At 48.5% G+C, this 16,980-nt stretch overlaps 1 long non-coding RNA gene across 1 annotated transcript; it reads right to left on the reverse strand.

Moving 5' to 3' along the window:
- Window positions 1-1,980: 1,980 nt before the first annotated feature.
- Window positions 1,981-7,933, reverse strand: LOC121133766. The gene is made up of 3 exons (XR_005870742.1): window positions 7,258-7,933; window positions 2,500-2,565; window positions 1,981-2,184 (listed from the first exon to the last, which is right to left on the reverse strand). It is a non-coding gene; the product is annotated as an uncharacterized LOC121133766 (long non-coding RNA).
- Between the last annotated feature and the right edge of the window lie 9,047 nt (window positions 7,934-16,980).

Below are 16,980 nucleotides of genomic sequence, written 5' to 3' on the forward strand. Positions count from 1 at the left end.
AGTTTCTCCACTGGGTAGGTTGAGAGGGGATGATCCGCCCTGGATGTGGGCATCTCCATGTGCAGGCTTGGGATAAACTCGAGGAATGGAGCTGAGCACTGCATCCATTCTCTCATGTCCCTGACTGCGGATGCAGAGCAACCAGCTACCCCACACTCCCGCGATGCCACCGTCCCCGCCGCCATGGACTGTGCCCTCAAACCGAGCCAAAACAAACCCTTCATCCAGTTGTTTTTGTCAAGGCACCAAGTAAAATAAGCATCACACTCTCTTCTGGAGGGGCACCAAGGACAGTGGTTCCTCCACAGCTCCTCCTGGCCAGCACCCCTTGGCTCTCAGTTCCCCTAAGCTCTCAGACACACATACACCTGCCTCCTTTGCTCTGGCCTGGGCCTTTGCCAAGAGCCACAACAACAAGGATGTTGACTTTGGGCTTTTCAAACAAAAGATCCTGCCCTATCAGGATCTGCTCCTGTCAGAGGCACAGGGACATTCCACACAATTTTCTTCCTCACTCGCAGATCTGAAACATTAGCTGCACTTTCTCTTTCCTGGGTGGGCATGCAGATTCTGCTTCAGTTGCCAGAGTGCTTGCCTGGCGTGCAGGAAGGCCTGGGTTAGACCTCCAGCACCACACAAAACCAGGTGTTGTGGTGACACATTTCTATAATCCTAGCACTCAGGAGGTGGAGGCAGGAGGAGCAGTAATCCAAGGTTATCCTTGGCTACATAGTATGTTGGAGGCTAGCCTGGTCACATGAGATCCTGTCAAAACAAAACAGAAACCAGGCGCCGGGCGGTGGTGGCCCACGCAATTAATCCCAGCACTCGGAAGGCAGAGGCAGGCTGATCTCTGTGAGTTTGAGGCCAGGCTGGACCGACAGCCTCCAAAACAATACAGAGAAACCCTGTCTCATAAAAACAAAAACAAAACAAAACAAAACAAAAAAATCAAAACAGAAACCAGGCTAGGCATACTAGTGTACACCTTTAATCCCAGCACTTGGTAGGTAGAGGCAGAGGCCAACCTGCTCTATATATCGAGTTCCTAGACAGCTATGGCTACATAGGTAGTCCTTATCTCAAAAAAAAAAAAAACCAAAATAGCAAAGAAACAAAAACAACAGGGACCAACAGGACTTTTCAACTGCTAAAAACATTTACTGAAAGGCTGGTGACTTGAGTTCAGCTCCTGGGACTTCAGGAAGGAAAGAGAGAATCAACTCTTGAAAGCTATCTTCAGCCGGGCGCACACCTTTAATCCCAGCACTGGAGAGGCAGAGGCAGGTGGATCTCTGTGAGTTCGAGACCAAGCCTAGTCTACAGAGCGAGTTCCAGGACAGGCTCCAAAACAATTCAGAGAAACCCTGTCTCAGAAAAAAAAAAAGAAAGTTACCTTCAGGCCTCCACAAGAATGCTGTCACACACACACACACACACACACACTCACACCTGTGCACACAAACACACATACATACACACATATACACAAACACACACATACAACCACACCCATATATATACACACACATACATACACACATGCACAGGCACATATATACACAAACATGCACACATTCACTCATGCACATGCATGCACACATAGTTAAAAAGGACTTCTAAATAACAACAACAAAACCCTTACATACTGCATCAAGCCCCAACATTTCTGGCCTTGCTAGTGTAACAACCCCATCTTCCTCCATTTTTGCTTCTTTCCATTTCTACCTTCCCCAGAGCTTTCTGGAGACTGAGAGAGATTCTGGCAAACCCTTCTTCTATTCTCTCTCTCTCTCTCTCTTTTTAAACATACTAACAAATAAAGATATGCCAAAGTTTGCTAAGTTACAGCTGTTATTTTTGTGGCCTCTGGACTACACTCGGGGCCTTGTACATTCGGGGCCAGAACTGTCCCTGCGCTACACACAGCCCTATGACAGATGTGTTTATTTAGAGTAGAATATGTTCTTTAAGTGAAAGTGATATCTAGACATCTAGTCCCAAGACAGTTGCGGAGCACAAACCAGGTGACCTGGAACAGGACACCAATCCTAAGAAGCACAGTCAAGTGGCCTTCTTTCCCCTCTACCTACTTGTCCTGTCCTTGCCGACTGTCACTCGGAGCAGATGAATCCTGGGGTCTTTTGTGGATGAGAGCCCTGGCTAGGTGGGCCTCCTGGCCATCTGCAAGGGCACATGTTACCTTCTGTGGCTTGGTGGCTTCACTGTGAAGGCTACCAGTCTCAGTGAAGGGTCCCTCTGTGGTCTCATAGGAAGCTCTCCCTCCCTGCCCAGGCCTAGCTGGCTGACCCTTCCTTGCCCGTGGATGGCTCCCATTAATCCTTTAAGTCTAAACCTTGATATTACCTGCCACCTTCCTGCTCCCATCCCATCCATCTCCACCTTTCTAAGGATTTCTTACACTTCGTAGAGGCCCCCTCCCTCCCTCCGTGTCCCGCTGTGCTCAGTACACAAGATAAAGACAATAGCCAGCCATACCGTCACGTTCCTTCGCCTAGTGGAGATCCCCTGCTCCAAGCACCAAGCAGAGAGACGAATGAATGCCTGAAGAATAAATGTACAAAGGACGAGATGACACAGAAGTCTGTGCCCCCTTTTCATTCGCTTGGGCTGTATTATTTGAACCAGCGAACTTGCAAGGTCTTTCTTTGCCTATGACCTCCCTGGTGGATTGCGGATGGGGTTGTACTTATCTCACAGGTGGTATAATCATGAAGGCCACCAGGTGGCGCCAAGTGCCCTTCGCTAGAAAAGTTTAGCTCTGTGTCCCCTTTGCAGAGAAAGCCCTGGGAGCATCTTCCAGAAGAACGCTTGATTTTTCTTCCCTTTCCTTTAAAAACACTATTTATTTGCATGTACGTTTGTGGATACATATGTACCAGAGAACGTGTGTGGAGGTCGAAGCATAACTTTTGTGAGTTGATTCTCTCCTCCCATGTGGGTTTTGGGGATTGAACTTAGGTCATCAGTCTTGGTAGCAAACACATCACCCATTGGGCATCTCATTGCCCCTCCTCCTTCTCAATGCAGGCGTGTGTGTGTGTGTGTGTGTGTGTGTGTGTGTGTAATCCACTGTCGCCCTCAGAAATGCTATCTACCTTCCTTTGAGGCCAGGCCTCCTGTGGCCTGGAGCTCATCAGTTAATCTAGACTGTCTGGCGAGCAAGCCCCAGGGATTCACCTGTCCCCGTCTCCTCAGAGTTGGATTTGAAAGCATGTAGCGCCATGACTGGCATTTTTATGTGGGTTCTGGAGATGTAATTCAGGTCCTCATGCTTGCAGACTAAGCTCTGTCCTGATGGAACCAGCTCATCAGCCTCACCAAATGATTTTTCTAGACGGCTTTCTAGAGGTTTCCCTAAAAACCCAAATCCCAAATCCAGCCCGTGGAAGCACAGTGGTTTTTATGAGAGTCATCTTGGTTCGGTAAGGGGAAGAAATTAGCTTGAGTGACTCTCTGGAAGGCAGCCTCGGGAGAGGCCAGTGCCCTTCCTGATTTTACACGGTCTCTAAGCACCCCGGCTGCAGCCAGCAGCTGAGACTGTGTGCCCATGCACCTGGCCACAAACGCACCCCTGCTCCGGATGCGCTAGAGCTAGGCCTCTCTGTGTACCCTTGGCTGGCCGAATGTGCAAGGGCAGATGGGAAACTGTGGCCTCCCCTGGCCGTGGCGCCACTCAGAGCTCTTAATGGGGCTTCTCTTCCGGTCCCGGGGCTTCTCTTCCGGTCCCTATATAGTCTCTGGTCCCTTCCCATGAGAGGACTTCCTTCCTGCACAGGAACCTCCTCCAGGACACTTGGGGGTAGGGTGTTCTGTGTAATCCTGAGAATGATTTAGGATCGCCATGCTTCCGATTTTGAACGAGTTAAGTTTACTAAGTATGTAGCAAGCCCCTGGGGAAAGGAATAACTAGCAGGTAGCATACAGACAGTGAATATAGTCAAACTACCCAGCAGAGCCTGGCATGCACTTTTAGTCACTACTCGAGAGGCAGAGGCAGGTGAATCTCTGTTAGAGGCCAGCTTGGTCCACAGAGTGAATTCCAGGACAGCCAGGGTTATCACACAGAGAAACACTGCCTCAGAAAAACAAAAAAGAAGAAGAAAAAGAAAAGAATGTTAGTTTCAGAAAGGAGCAAGCCTCCACAGCACTGTGCTTTAGTAGTAGACAGGGAACATTCTGGAACCTTCTAGATTTCTGGGTCCCTTCCTCTGAACAGCTTTCCCTCCTTTGTGTTCCTGTCCTTCTGTACAGACTACTGGTAGACATCGATCCTATGACCTCGTCTCTCATTCCTTCAGACTGGGACTCTGAGAGGTGAAGTCTTCCCCGGTTCCCGAATGCTGGTCCTGGACCCACAGGGTCTCTGCAAATACTTGCTCCCTGGATGACAGACAGTGCTCCCATGGGCTAAGGTTGTCCTTTGTTTGTTTGTTTTTATATCTTTCTTTTCTTTTTTCTTTTTAAAGATTTATTTATTTATTATTGTACAGTGCTCTGTCTGCATGTATCCCTGCAGGCCAGAAGAGGGCGCCAGATCTCATTACAGATGTGGTTGCTGGAATTGCACTCAGGACCTCTGGAAGAGCAGCCAGTGCTCTTAACCTCTGAGCCATCTCTCCAGCCCTTTTTTTTTTTTTTTTTTTTTTTTTTTTTTGAGACAGGGTTTCTCAGTACCTATGAAGCCAGCCCTGGAGCTCGCTCTGTAGACTAGGCTGGCCTCGAACTCACAGAGATTCACCTGCCTCTGCCTCCCGAGAGCTGGGATTAAAGGTGGGCGCCACCACCATCCAGTCAGGTGAGGGCGCCCGCAGGAAGGGTGAGACGTGGATGTACAGTGACCAAGTCAGGGTGTGGATCCCTGAGAGGGAAAACAGCCAGAATCCTGGCCAGTCACACGTGTCACTTCTCACGGAGTAAACCAACCGCTCCTGTGCGCATGCGCACTCATAGGCCAAAACAACCACAACCACCGCAATCATAACATGAAATTAGAGTTGCCGTGGCTTGGTCTGTGCTGCCAACCTGGCAGGACCGAGGCCCGTGTGGGGGGGCGTCTCTGGGTGTGCCTGTGAAGGGTTGCCTTGATTAGCTTCATCAAAGTGGGAGGAGCCGTCCTAAATGTGGTGACGTCGTCCCATGCTCTGGAGTCCCAGACTGAAGGCAAGCCAAGCACTCATGGAGGTCTGCTTCCGGGTTGCAGACGCCCCGCGACCCACCCACTGCCTCTTGCTCTTGCTGCCACTGTGACTTCCCTGCCACAATGGGCTCTACCCTTGAACTGTGAGCTAAACGGAACCTTCCTCGCTTAAGCTGATTACGGCAGGGTGTGTGCGTGCATGCGTGCGTGCGTGCGTGCGTGCGTGCATGTGTGTGTGTGTGTGTGTGTGTGTGATCGCAGTGGCAGACAAACAACCAAGACGAGCGGAAAGGACACATCAGAGAGACTAAGGCACTGGCTTGAGTTTGCATGACTGAGCGAGTGGAGGGTCCTGGATCTGAAGCCTGGGCCCTGAGCTCCAGGCTGGGCCTAACTCAGTGCTCATCGCTTCCTTCCATTGCAAGCAAGCGCGGGAGAAGAGATGGGTGTGTGACTCCTCTGTGGGAGACACGCTGGCTGTACGTAATTTGTCGTCCTCACCAGGGTACTGTTGGAAGTAAAAAGGTGCTGAAAATAATTAACAGGTATTAATTGTTCTGGCAGCCACATAAACTGTGACCCTCCCGAGACATCCTATGTAGAGCCCCTGGGGAGGTCGAGCAGAGGAGCCACGTGAGGGAATTCGCTTCCTGGCAATGTTGCTGTTTGCATCATCAAGACAGAGGAGTGAACAGTACATTTACATTTGTTTATTTTCTCTCCCACTCATCTGTGTGTGAGCCCGTGCTTGCACACGCGTGCTCCATGGGGCACACGTGTGGAAGCCAGAAGACAACTTGCCAAAGTCATCTCCTCTTTCCTGCATGTGCATGCTAGGGACCTAACTCCGGTCATGGGGTTGGAGGGGAATGCTTTTACCTGCTAGGCTTTTTTTTCCCCCCAGCCCTGTGCTGGGCAGTTTGATGTCAACTTGACACAAGCAAAGCTCATCTGAGAGGAGGGAACCTCAAGAAAACCCTTCATAAGCTCAGGCTGTAGGCAAGCCTGTGGGGCATTGTCTTAGTGATTGACGGGGGAGGGCCCAGCCCATGGTGGGTGGAGCCATCCCTGGGCTGCTGGTCCTGGGTTCTGTAAGAAAGCAGGCTGAGCAAGCCATGGGGAGCAAGCCAGTAAGCAGCACCCTCCATGGCCTCTGCATCAGCTCCTGCCTGTAGGTTCCCGCCCTGCTTGGGCTCTGGTCCTGACTTCCTTTGATGATGAACAGTGATGTGGAAGTGTGAGCCCCTTCATCCCAACCTCTCTTTTCCGTCATGGTTTCTCATCACAGCAATAGAAACCCTGACTAAGACGAGCCCCTCAAATGCGTTTTTACATGGAAAGGTAATGCATGCTCCATACAGAGAACTGAGTTGGTACAAAAGCACACACAGGCCAGCCAGTTCTCCCTTCTGCTGGAGGAAGCCAGGACCACCTTCTTAGAGGCAATCACTGTCACCAGTTTTAATCCAGAGACAGCCTGAACACAAGAGCTCACAAATATCTCCTCTCTGATTATTTGTCTCTCCCCTTCTCTGTACCTTGATCTTTATTTGTGGGCCCTGTAAGTCATCTATACTGGTAAGCTCCAGATCGGCCTCAATCTTTTTATTGTTCAGAATATGCTCCATAATCCAACATATTGCATCATCTCCTTTACCTATAGTCACTGAGTTTTTTTGTTTGTTTTTTGTTTTTTGAGACAAAGTTTCTCTGTGTGGCCCTGGATGTCCTAGAACTCACTTTGTAGACCAGGATGGCCTTGAACTCACAAAACTCTGCCTGCTTCTACCTCCCAAGTGCTGGGATTAAAGATGTGTACAGTCACACCTGTTATTGAGGTTGTTTTTAGTCTCTCCCTAAGGTAACATTGCCACAGCTGATACTTATTAGCATAGGGATGCCAGCATAGAACGGACCCCCTGAGATGGTTTGGCCTCTACATTTATGATTTGCTTTGAGACAGGGTCGCACATAGCCCAGGCTGACCTCAACCTTGCTATATAGTTGAGGATGGCCTTGAACTCCTGATCCTCCTACCTCCCACTTCCAGATGCTGCTGGGATTACATCGATGGTGTGCCGCCATGTTTGACTCACCTAGGGTTTCAGTAAATATTGTCAACTCACTTTCCACAGTCAGGGAGTTCATTCTGCGTACTTTGTCATGTCCCAGGGATATCCGGCTGATGACGGAAGAGGCCACTAGTGTTGAGGGGACGTTGGACAAAGTGCAGAGAAATACATCAGGGGTGAGGGAGCTTGGGAGAGCGGGCTGCAGGTGGGTAGGACTGAAGAGGTGACGGGGTGGAGACATCCAAAAGTTGGGGCTCATGGGGCTGACTACTGGGGAGCAGGTGGCCTGGAGACACAAGCCAGTAAAGCCCTGTAGGGGTGTGTGTGTGTGTGTGGGCACAGCCTTGAACTCTGCGGGGTAGCCTAGGACAGGTGGTTAGGTGGAGGGCAGGGCTTGAAGTAGGCTGGGACAAGCCAGGGGCCTTGGGTGTGGGGCATGAGGAGGTCCGGTGCTGTCCCTGTGCTTCAATACTTAGTCTGAGGCCTCACCCCGTGCTGGCTTTGGGCATGGTGGGTGCTGGGGCTCAGCCCTGAGTTTGGGAAACAGGCCGAGAGGATGATCTCAGAAAGAAGGAAGAAATGGGGGTAGTGGTGGGGGATGGGGGATCCTGTGGTCAGTATAAACCAGGAACTTCTAGTTGAAGGAAATAGTGACCATTAGCTGGCACCTGGGGACCTCTGGTATAATAAAGCCACCAAGACGCGGATGGTCTACAAGATGCTGAAACAATAACAGAATGTCGGGGTGTTTGCTCATTGGCTGTCTCCTAGCAACAGTGTGTTGACAACAGGATAAGCATTCTGGATGTGGCACCAAATTACACAGGAACACGGTATTCAAGAACGCCTGTGTGAGTCGGCTGGTCACCTCTTACTTGGGAGATTAAGTGAAATTACCCCCTCTCTTCCATTTCCAGGTAGCTGGTGGCAGGCACACATTGTGGTCATAGGTTTGAGGGCTTCGCAGTCACCTCCCATTATCAGAGTCAACCTGGGTGGACAGGCTGAGACCAAAGGAACCTAGCACAGTGTCACCATCTTTCATACAAAGTGTCACCCACTGTCTAACTTTGTTCCCCTTTGAGGCCCACTGGGACACCCACTGAACCTCAGAGGGCTGTCTGTTGACAGTGCCTGCCCTCCTCTACCTCTGAGTCCTCCCCACCCGTGGTAGATTTAACTCAAGTTCATTTTCTGAGGTGCAAACAAGTCAGAGGGGCTCTATTTGAGCTCTTTCTCTGAAGCCGTTCTGGTGAACATAGCATGCACACGCGTGTGCACACATACGCACAAACACATACATGCGAATACACACATGCACACACACATGCGCAAACACACAATGACAACAGTGAACACATACAGTGCACACACACTTGCATGCACCCATTGCACTCAGTACTGTTTCTCAGTGCAGCTTACCTTTCCCTACGCACAAGCTGAAATACCAGGAGACTCACCGATTTGGCACAAGGTCAGACACTAGCCCTGGGGTCTAAACTCGGGGCTTTTGAATCCAAGGGAAGTGTGAGGATCTGCATCTGAGGGTGACTTCATGGCAGTCTTGGGGAAGGCTCTGTGCTCTGGATGACCAAGACAGAAGGAAACCTCAGATGAGTTAAGTGATGGTCAGTGTTCTGGGTTTTTTTTGTTGTTGTTGTTTTGTTTTTGTTTGTTTGTTTGAGAGATGGCCTGAAACTATGTAGTCCAGGCTGACCTGGAACTCTCCATCCTCCTGCCTCAGCCTCCCTCCCGAGGAGCTGGGACTAGAGGTGTGCACCACCAGGCTCAGCCAACCTGCTTTGAACAGAAATTAAAACCCTGTTTAAATTAAGTTCTGTGAAGACATTTGAGACAATAGCATTCAACATAAGGAAGCATGTCCAGCTTTATGGGCGTCCACTCCCTCATTGGAGAGTGAAGTAGCCTGCTGCTGACCCCTCCCTTCAACAATTACCCTCTCAGAAATGTAGACATTGGACAGTTCTACAAACAGCAGCTCAGGGAAGGTGTCTGCGGGGCTGTTTTCCTCCCGCTGAGCCAGCAGGTGAATAGCTGGGGTTTGTTCTGTTTAGGCCTCAAAGGGGAACAAAGTTAGACATAACCATGGTAACCAATGGGCAATTAATGCCAATCAGGGCTGCTAATCACTGAGTTAGAATTTTCTCTCAGGAAGTGTGTGTGTGTGTGAACTTCATGAGAAGTGGCTCACAGAAGTCCCACTGTTGGGGAGGGTGTTTGCATTGTCCTAGAATCATGATGGCTGGTGGCAGGTGAGGAGCCTGGGCTCAGGTCCTGGCCCAACTGCCCAGCCTGTGTGATTCTGAGCAAATTCTGTACCTCCTCATGGTCCCTGTGTGAAAGTGGTTAGGGCTGGCCTGATTTCTCACGAGGGTGCTGTTAGAAGTTACCAAATACATAGTCACGGATAACATGTTTCCATCAGTGATGAACCATAAATTTCCTACCACTTAGTATTCTTCTTAAAAAGATTATCTCAATTAATTAATTACTAATTATTTTGAGACAATCTCACTATGCAGCCCCGGCTGGCTTAGAACTCTCTATGTAGACTAGGTTGGCCTCAAACTAATAGAGATCTATCTGCTTCTGCTTCCTAGTGCTGAGATTAAGGCATTTACCACCATGCCTGACTGAGCGATCCTCCCTCCCTCCCTCCCTCCCTCTCTCCCTCCCTCCCTCCCTCCCTCCCTCCCTCCCTCCCTCCCTCCCTCCCTCCCTCCCTCCCTCCCTCCTAAACAAGGTCTCACTATGTAGCCCTGGCTGTCCTAGAACTCACTGTGTAAACCAGGCTGGCCTCAAACTCAGAGATCTGCCTGCCTCTGCCTCCTGAGTTCTGGGATTAAAGGTGTGTGGTGTGCTATTACACCTGGCTAGTATTTCCATGTTTTATAAACTTGAGACAGTGTACCACAAGGCCCAGGCTGGCCTCAAACCCCCTGTGGCTGAAGATGGCTTTGAACTTCTGATCCTTCTACATCTCCTCCCAGCACTGGGGCTATCTATGCCCATGTGCAACACCATACTTGGTTTGTGTGGTGTTGGCCATCAATCCCAGGACTTCATGTATGCTATACCAGCATGCTACCAATGGAGTGGCATTCCCAGACCCTCCCCTGGCATTCTTACTGTGCCTTTTCCACGTGTAGACTGATGTACATCCATGCCATGCGTTGACAGTTGCCGAGGAATCCAGTGCAGTGCCAATCCTGCACAGCTTCTACCTTGGAGGGACAGTGCTGCCGTGTAGCTGATGCATGAAATGCCGTCCATGTAGGTTAGTGGAAGTATTCTCTTACAAGCAAAAGGATACATTTCTCCAGAAGCATCTCCAGCAATGCTGTTTGTAAATAGTTGGTAAATACCAACGGCTCCTCCCACCCCCTCCCCACAGGTGAGGGAGAACTGATCCTGATGGCATGGGCTTAGGGTAGCTGGCTCTGCCCCATGGCCTAAGGTGGGTGGCCCCGATGACTCAGTTGCCACCCAGGCCCACAGCCGGGCCTTGGGTTGGCCCACTCTATCATCCACCGCCGTCTAGGACATGCTGGAGCTTGTGAAGTGACTGGTCCCGTGGAACAATACCCACAGCATCTCCAAGACTCAGGGCAGCCGCTGGCTATCCCAGGGGAGTTCCCATGAGGACCCAGTGATGCCGGAAACCAGAGGCCTTGACCAGACCAGTGACTCATTGTAGTGAACATTTGCCAGTAAAGCTGATTGGACAAAAGGGTATGCCGTGTGACACACTGCTCCCAATGTCACCAGGATGAATGAAGAGGTGTTGGAGAGGCAGGAAAAATGGCGAAGCAAAGAGGTTTATTTTATTCTTGATTTTTATTTGTTTGCTTGCTCTGTTTTGTTTTGGTTTGACTTTTTAAAATTTTCTTTTGGGGGAGAGCACTGCAGGGGTGAGGGGAGGATGTGGGGGGCTGGGAGGTGAGTGGAATTAGGGTACATGATGTGAAATTTCCAAAGATTCAATAAAAAATGTTAAAAATACCAAGGGACCCTTTCCCTAATTTTTAGTTCCCAAAGGGTCTTCCTAAGGGAGATATTGAGGGAATTGAATAATAATTTTGGATTTAGAAAACTTTATTAGGGTAGAACAGGAGAGATTGCTCTTACAAAGAACCCAAGTTCAATTCACAGCACCCACATGGCAGCTCACAACTGTCTGTAACTCCAGTTCCAAGGGATCTGGCATCCTCACAAAGACTAATATGCAGGCAAAACACCAATGTACACAAAGTAAAAAATAAATTATTAAAAAAAACTTTATGAGGATAATTTTTAGATACAAATAAATGGAGGCAAAGTTGAGTCATAATTATCTGTGTGCATGTTAACCAATATTAATGATTAATATTTGACCAATTTTGTTTTGCTGATTCACCTTTAGGTATACAACTTCCTTTGAGAGGTATAATTTATATACAATATATCTGTCTCAGTTAGGGTTTTAATGCTGTGAAGAAAAACCCTGACTACGACAAGTCTTATAAAGGAAGGAAAACATTTAAGGGCTGTCTTACAGTGACAGAGGTTTAGATCATTATTGTGGTAGGAAGCATGGCAGTGTACATGTAGACATGTAAATAGTTGGTAAATACCAACGGCTCCTCTGAGAGTCCAACTCTTCATCTGCAGGCCACAGGAAGTGAACTGTGTGTGTGGGGGGGGGTAGCTTGAGCATATGAGACTTCAAAGCCTGCCTCCATAGTGACACACTTCCTCCAATAAGGCCACGTGTACTCCAACAAAGCCACACCTCCTAATAGTGCCACTCCCTATGGGCCTAGCATTCAAACATATGAGTCTGTGGGGGCCATTTCTACTCAAACCACAACAGTATCCAAATGAGGGGTATTTTAAAGATAGGGTTCTCATTCTGTAGACCAGGCTGACTTTGAATTCTGAGTGCAACCAGCTTTGCCTCTTGAGTGCTGGGACTAAAGGCATGTGCTACTTACTATATCCAGTTCAATGAGTACATGCTTGCTAAAACAGGAGGGGAAGCTAGGCCTAGTGGTCTCAGCAACATAATGGTAAAGGCTGGTGCATCTCTGTTAGTTCAAGACCAGCTAGGGCTACATAGTCAGACGCTGTCTCAAAGGAACATACATCCTGGAAGCATTTATTGAAGACTATTGCAATAGAGGTCAATCCCATTACAGTAGAGGAGAGAGACTGGGCTTAACTCCTCCTACACAGATGCGAGGTGTGTGTGTGTGTGTGTGTGTGTGTGTGTGTGTGTGTGTGTGTGTGTGCGCAAGCGTGCTCTTGCTCTGGAGAGTTTGTTCCTGCTGTGATTCAAAGTGACTCAAGAGAAGACTAAGGACAACCACTTATTTCTTAGCCTTCTGCTGAAGTGCAGACACAAAGCGAAGGCAGAGATGGGCAGCCTTCATCCTTCTTTAATTACCTTGTGGTTCAAGTGAGGAATCAAGGCTTCTTGCAAAAGTGGCTTTTAAGAGCTTGCCTAAAATATAGCGAGCGTCTAAATGGAATCAAACAGTGGCACACCCAGCTGGTGTCTAGAGAGTTGGAGAATTGGTTGTTGATGCGGGACTATTGAAGACCCCCACACGCTTTTGGTATCAGAAGTATTTTGTGTAAAGAGAGACCCTAGTGTGAGGTTGACTGGGAGTCAGAGTTCACACACACCACATTGTGTTTCTTGACTCATCTGCTGATGGGCCCAGGTTGTTTCCACATTTGGTGGCTGTGAATGCTGATGCAAAGATAGATGTATAAATAGCAGTTTAAATCCTGGCTTCCATTTCTTTTGGTTGTCTGCTCACATATGGGATTGTTGGATCACACGGGAATTTTATATTAAACCTCTTTGAAGATCTGAAGGACTGTTTTCCATTGCATATAACTCCTTCCAGCAAAGGACAAAGGTTTCTAACATCTCTACATTTTCATCAATACTTGCTGTTTTGATAGCTTAAAATAATAACCAACCGATTAGGTACGCAGTGACATCCAGTTTTCAAAAAGTCCATGATGCCTGCGGGTCTGCATCTTGTATATGTACCACAGGTATGCCTAGGGCCTCCAGAGGCAATAAGAGGGGTCAGATTCTTTGGAACTGGAACGATAGGCAGCTCTGAGTCACCAAGTGGGTGTCGAGAACCAAACTCAGGTCGTCTGCAAGAACAGCCGGTGGTCTGCACTGCTGAGGCATCTGTCTCTATAGTCCTCTAGCTGTGGCTTTGACTGGTCTTCCTCTGATGACCGCTAATGGCGAGCATCTTTTCTTGTGCCCACTGGTCATCGTCATGCACCTGCTTGGGAGAAATATCAGATCAGATCCTTGGTCCTTCACTTGCTTATTTAAATTAGAAGTGTCTTTGTTAATTTTAAATATTCACCTATGTTTAATTTTATTGTGTCTATTGGCACAGGGTGGGAGTGCGGGCCTGTGCATTGGAGGCCAGGGGGCAACTTTATGGAAATGGTCCTCTTTCTACCTTCATGGAGGTTCTGGGAACTGAATTTTCATCATCAGGCTTGCATGGCAAGTGCTTAGCATGCAAATTCTCTTGATACCCCCCCCCATTTAAACAAAACAAACACGTACTGGTGAGATGGCTCAGTAGTAAAAGCTGAGCAAGGCTGACAGCGTGGGTTTCACCCCTGGGACCCATGGTGAAATAAGGAACAGAGTACCTAAAGTTGTCCTCTGACATCCAGATGCACACCCGGGAGTGTACACACACACACACACACACTAATAATAATAATAATTTCCATACTCTTACATAATTCTTAATTCTTCCTTGATATGATTCATTATTATTGCTGTTTTTAGTTTTATCTTTATTTATTTTTTTTAAGATTTATCTATTTATTATGTGTACAGTGTTGTGTCTGCATGTCTGCCTGCAGGCCAGCAGAGGGCACCAGATGTCACTACAGATGGTTGTGAGCCACCACGTGGTTGCTGGGAATTGAACTCAGATGGAAGAGCCGCCTGTGCTCCTAACCACTGAGCCGTCTCTCCAGCCCCTTATCATTATTTCTGAATATTTTTTATAATTATAATTAATGATTAGTGTTCAAAGATGGATTCTAATTAATAATTACATTATTATATTAATAATATGATTGCAGCATTTCTCCCTCCCCTTTCCTCCCTTCAAACTCTCCCACATAACCTTGCCTGCTCTCCATCAAATTCATGGTCTCTCTCTCTTTTTTTTTAATTTAAATTAGAAACAGGCTTGTTTTACATGTCAATTCCAGTTCCCTCTGCCTCCCCTCCTCCCCTACCCCCCACTGGCCCCCTATTCCATCCCCTTTCTGCTCCCCAGGGAGGGTAAGGCCTTCTATGGGGGATCTTCAAAGTCTGTCATATCATTTTGAGCAGGGTCTAGGTTGAGAGAGTATCCTTCTATGTGGAGTGGGCTCCCAAAGTCCATTCATATACTAGGGATAAATACTGATCTACTACCAGGGGCCCCATAGATTGCCCAGGCCTCCTAACTGACACCCACGTTTAGGGGGTCTGCAACAGTCCTATGATGGTTTCCCAGCTATCAGTCTGGGGTCCATGAGCTCCTCCTTGCTCAGGTCAGCTGTTTCTGTGGGTTTCACCAGTCTGGTCTTGACCCCTTTGCTCATCACTCTTCCCTCTCTGCAACTGGACTCCAGGAGTTCACCTCAGTGTTTAGCTGTGGGTGTCTGCTTCTGCTTCCATCAGCTACTGGATGAAGGCTCTAGGATGGCATATAGGTAGTCATCAATCTCTTTATCGGGGAAGGGCATTTAAGGTTGACTCTCCACTATTGCTTAGATTGTAGTTGGTGTCATCCTTGTAGATCTCTGGACATTTCCGTAGTGCCAGATCTCTCTTTAAACCTATAATGGCTCCCTCTATTATGGTGTCTCTTTTCTTGCTCTCCTCTAGTCTTCCCCTGACTCGATCTTCCTGCTCCCTCATGTCCTCCTCTCCCCTCCTCTTTCTCCTAACTCCCTCTTCCCTCCCACCATGCTTCCAATTAGCTCAGGAGATCTTGACTCTTTCCCCTTCTCCAGGGGACTCATGGTCTCTTTTTCCCTTCATTTTTTTGCATATATATGTATATACATGTATATTCCTGAATAGAACTTGTTCATCCTGTGCCATGTTACTAGTATGTTTTCAGAGCTGATAGCTTTAGCATTCATCGACCTGTTTTCAGTTTTGAGATAGAGCCTCATACTGGAATCCCAGGTTGGATTGCCCCTCACTATCCTCCTGCCTCAGACTCATTTGCAAGGCTGGGCTTGCAAATGAATGGCCCCACACCTGGCTTTATCTTCAGTATCATGCTCCTTTGAATGTGTCCTCTCCTTCCCGTACATGTGCTTCAGCAGTGAGTGACGTCCACCAACCTGTCTTGGTTTCATGAGGCTATTCTTTGGTACTCTGGCTTCTTAGACCTGCGAGCTCGGGACTCTGTAGAGATGTCTGCTACTCTACGTGCAGACAGGACAGGAAGTGTCCATCTGGGGCCACTGCTGGTCTGAGAGTAATATAGAGAGACCCCGGAGGGCTTCTCCCGTGGCTCATCTTCCTGCTCTGAGAAGGGCTGTACCTCTGATCTCCGCCCTGCAGGGAAGAGCAGTCCTGGGACAGTCTATTCAGATGCTGGGGTGTGTGCGTGTACCTGGGAGCACCTGCCAGTGGGGGCTCTGTCCCCACCTGTTTTTGTCACATCTCAGCAGTGCCCTGCTTTTATCTGATAATCACCTCAGGTTCTGGAAGCAGCAATCTCCCAGGAAAGACAGGCTATGACTGAACAAAGGCTCAGAGAAGCAATCGCCAGATCAGAACTGAGACCCCAAACTTTCCTGGGCTGGAGAGGTGGCTGGCTGGTTCGAAGCACTTCCTGCTCCACCCCCACAGTGGCTACCAAATGTCGTTAGCTGCAGTTCTAAAGGATCTAATGCCCTCTGCTGGCCTCTGTGGACACTGCATGCACAGCGTGCTTAGACATAAATGCAGGCAAACACCACACACACACCCACCCACCCACCCACCCACCCACCCACACACACACACACACACACACACACACACACACACACAATGAAAAGACATAAGTCTTTAACATAGAACCGCTTCTTATCCCCTCATTGCTGTTTCTCACTGATTATCCTGTGGGCTGCAGCATCCGAGGCCACCCCAGCATCGGAGCTGCTACCACAACCAGTCTCTGTGGCAACACATCTCTGTGCTGGTCTCTGGTCATATACACAGCTTTATTTTTCAGACTCTCCAGCAAGGGTTATGGTTCTCCTAAGATTTCCAGAAAGATCTGTAGACTGTTCAGTGGAAAATACCAGTAGGTGGTATTTTAATTTTCAGCTCTCAGAAACCCCATTTCCCTGTTTCTATCAGCCTTGGCTGTTGTGTTGTGGATGTTGTTTAACGCTGTTTGGGGTTTCTCATATGGGAATCATCCATCTTAAGTCAGTCTTGATTGTGTGTGCGTGTGTGTGTGTGCGCGCGCACGCGTGTGTGCGTGCGTGCGTGTGTGTGTGTGCGCGCGTGTGTGTGTGCTTGCTCATGTGTATGCATGTGTGGGTGCATGTGCACCTGTGTGCATTTGTGCCCAGAGATCCTCAGGATATCATAGTTTCTCATTGGCCTGTGACTCATCAGTTAAGTTAGACTGCTTGGCAAGCAAACCCCAGGGATCTACCTGTCTCTGCCTCCCCAGGACTGGTTAT

This window comes from Mesocricetus auratus, unplaced genomic scaffold, assembly GCF_017639785.1.
Source record: "Mesocricetus auratus isolate SY011 unplaced genomic scaffold, BCM_Maur_2.0 Super-Scaffold_100024, whole genome shotgun sequence".
In the NCBI taxonomy this organism is placed as follows: Eukaryota; Metazoa; Chordata; class Mammalia; order Rodentia; family Cricetidae; genus Mesocricetus; species Mesocricetus auratus.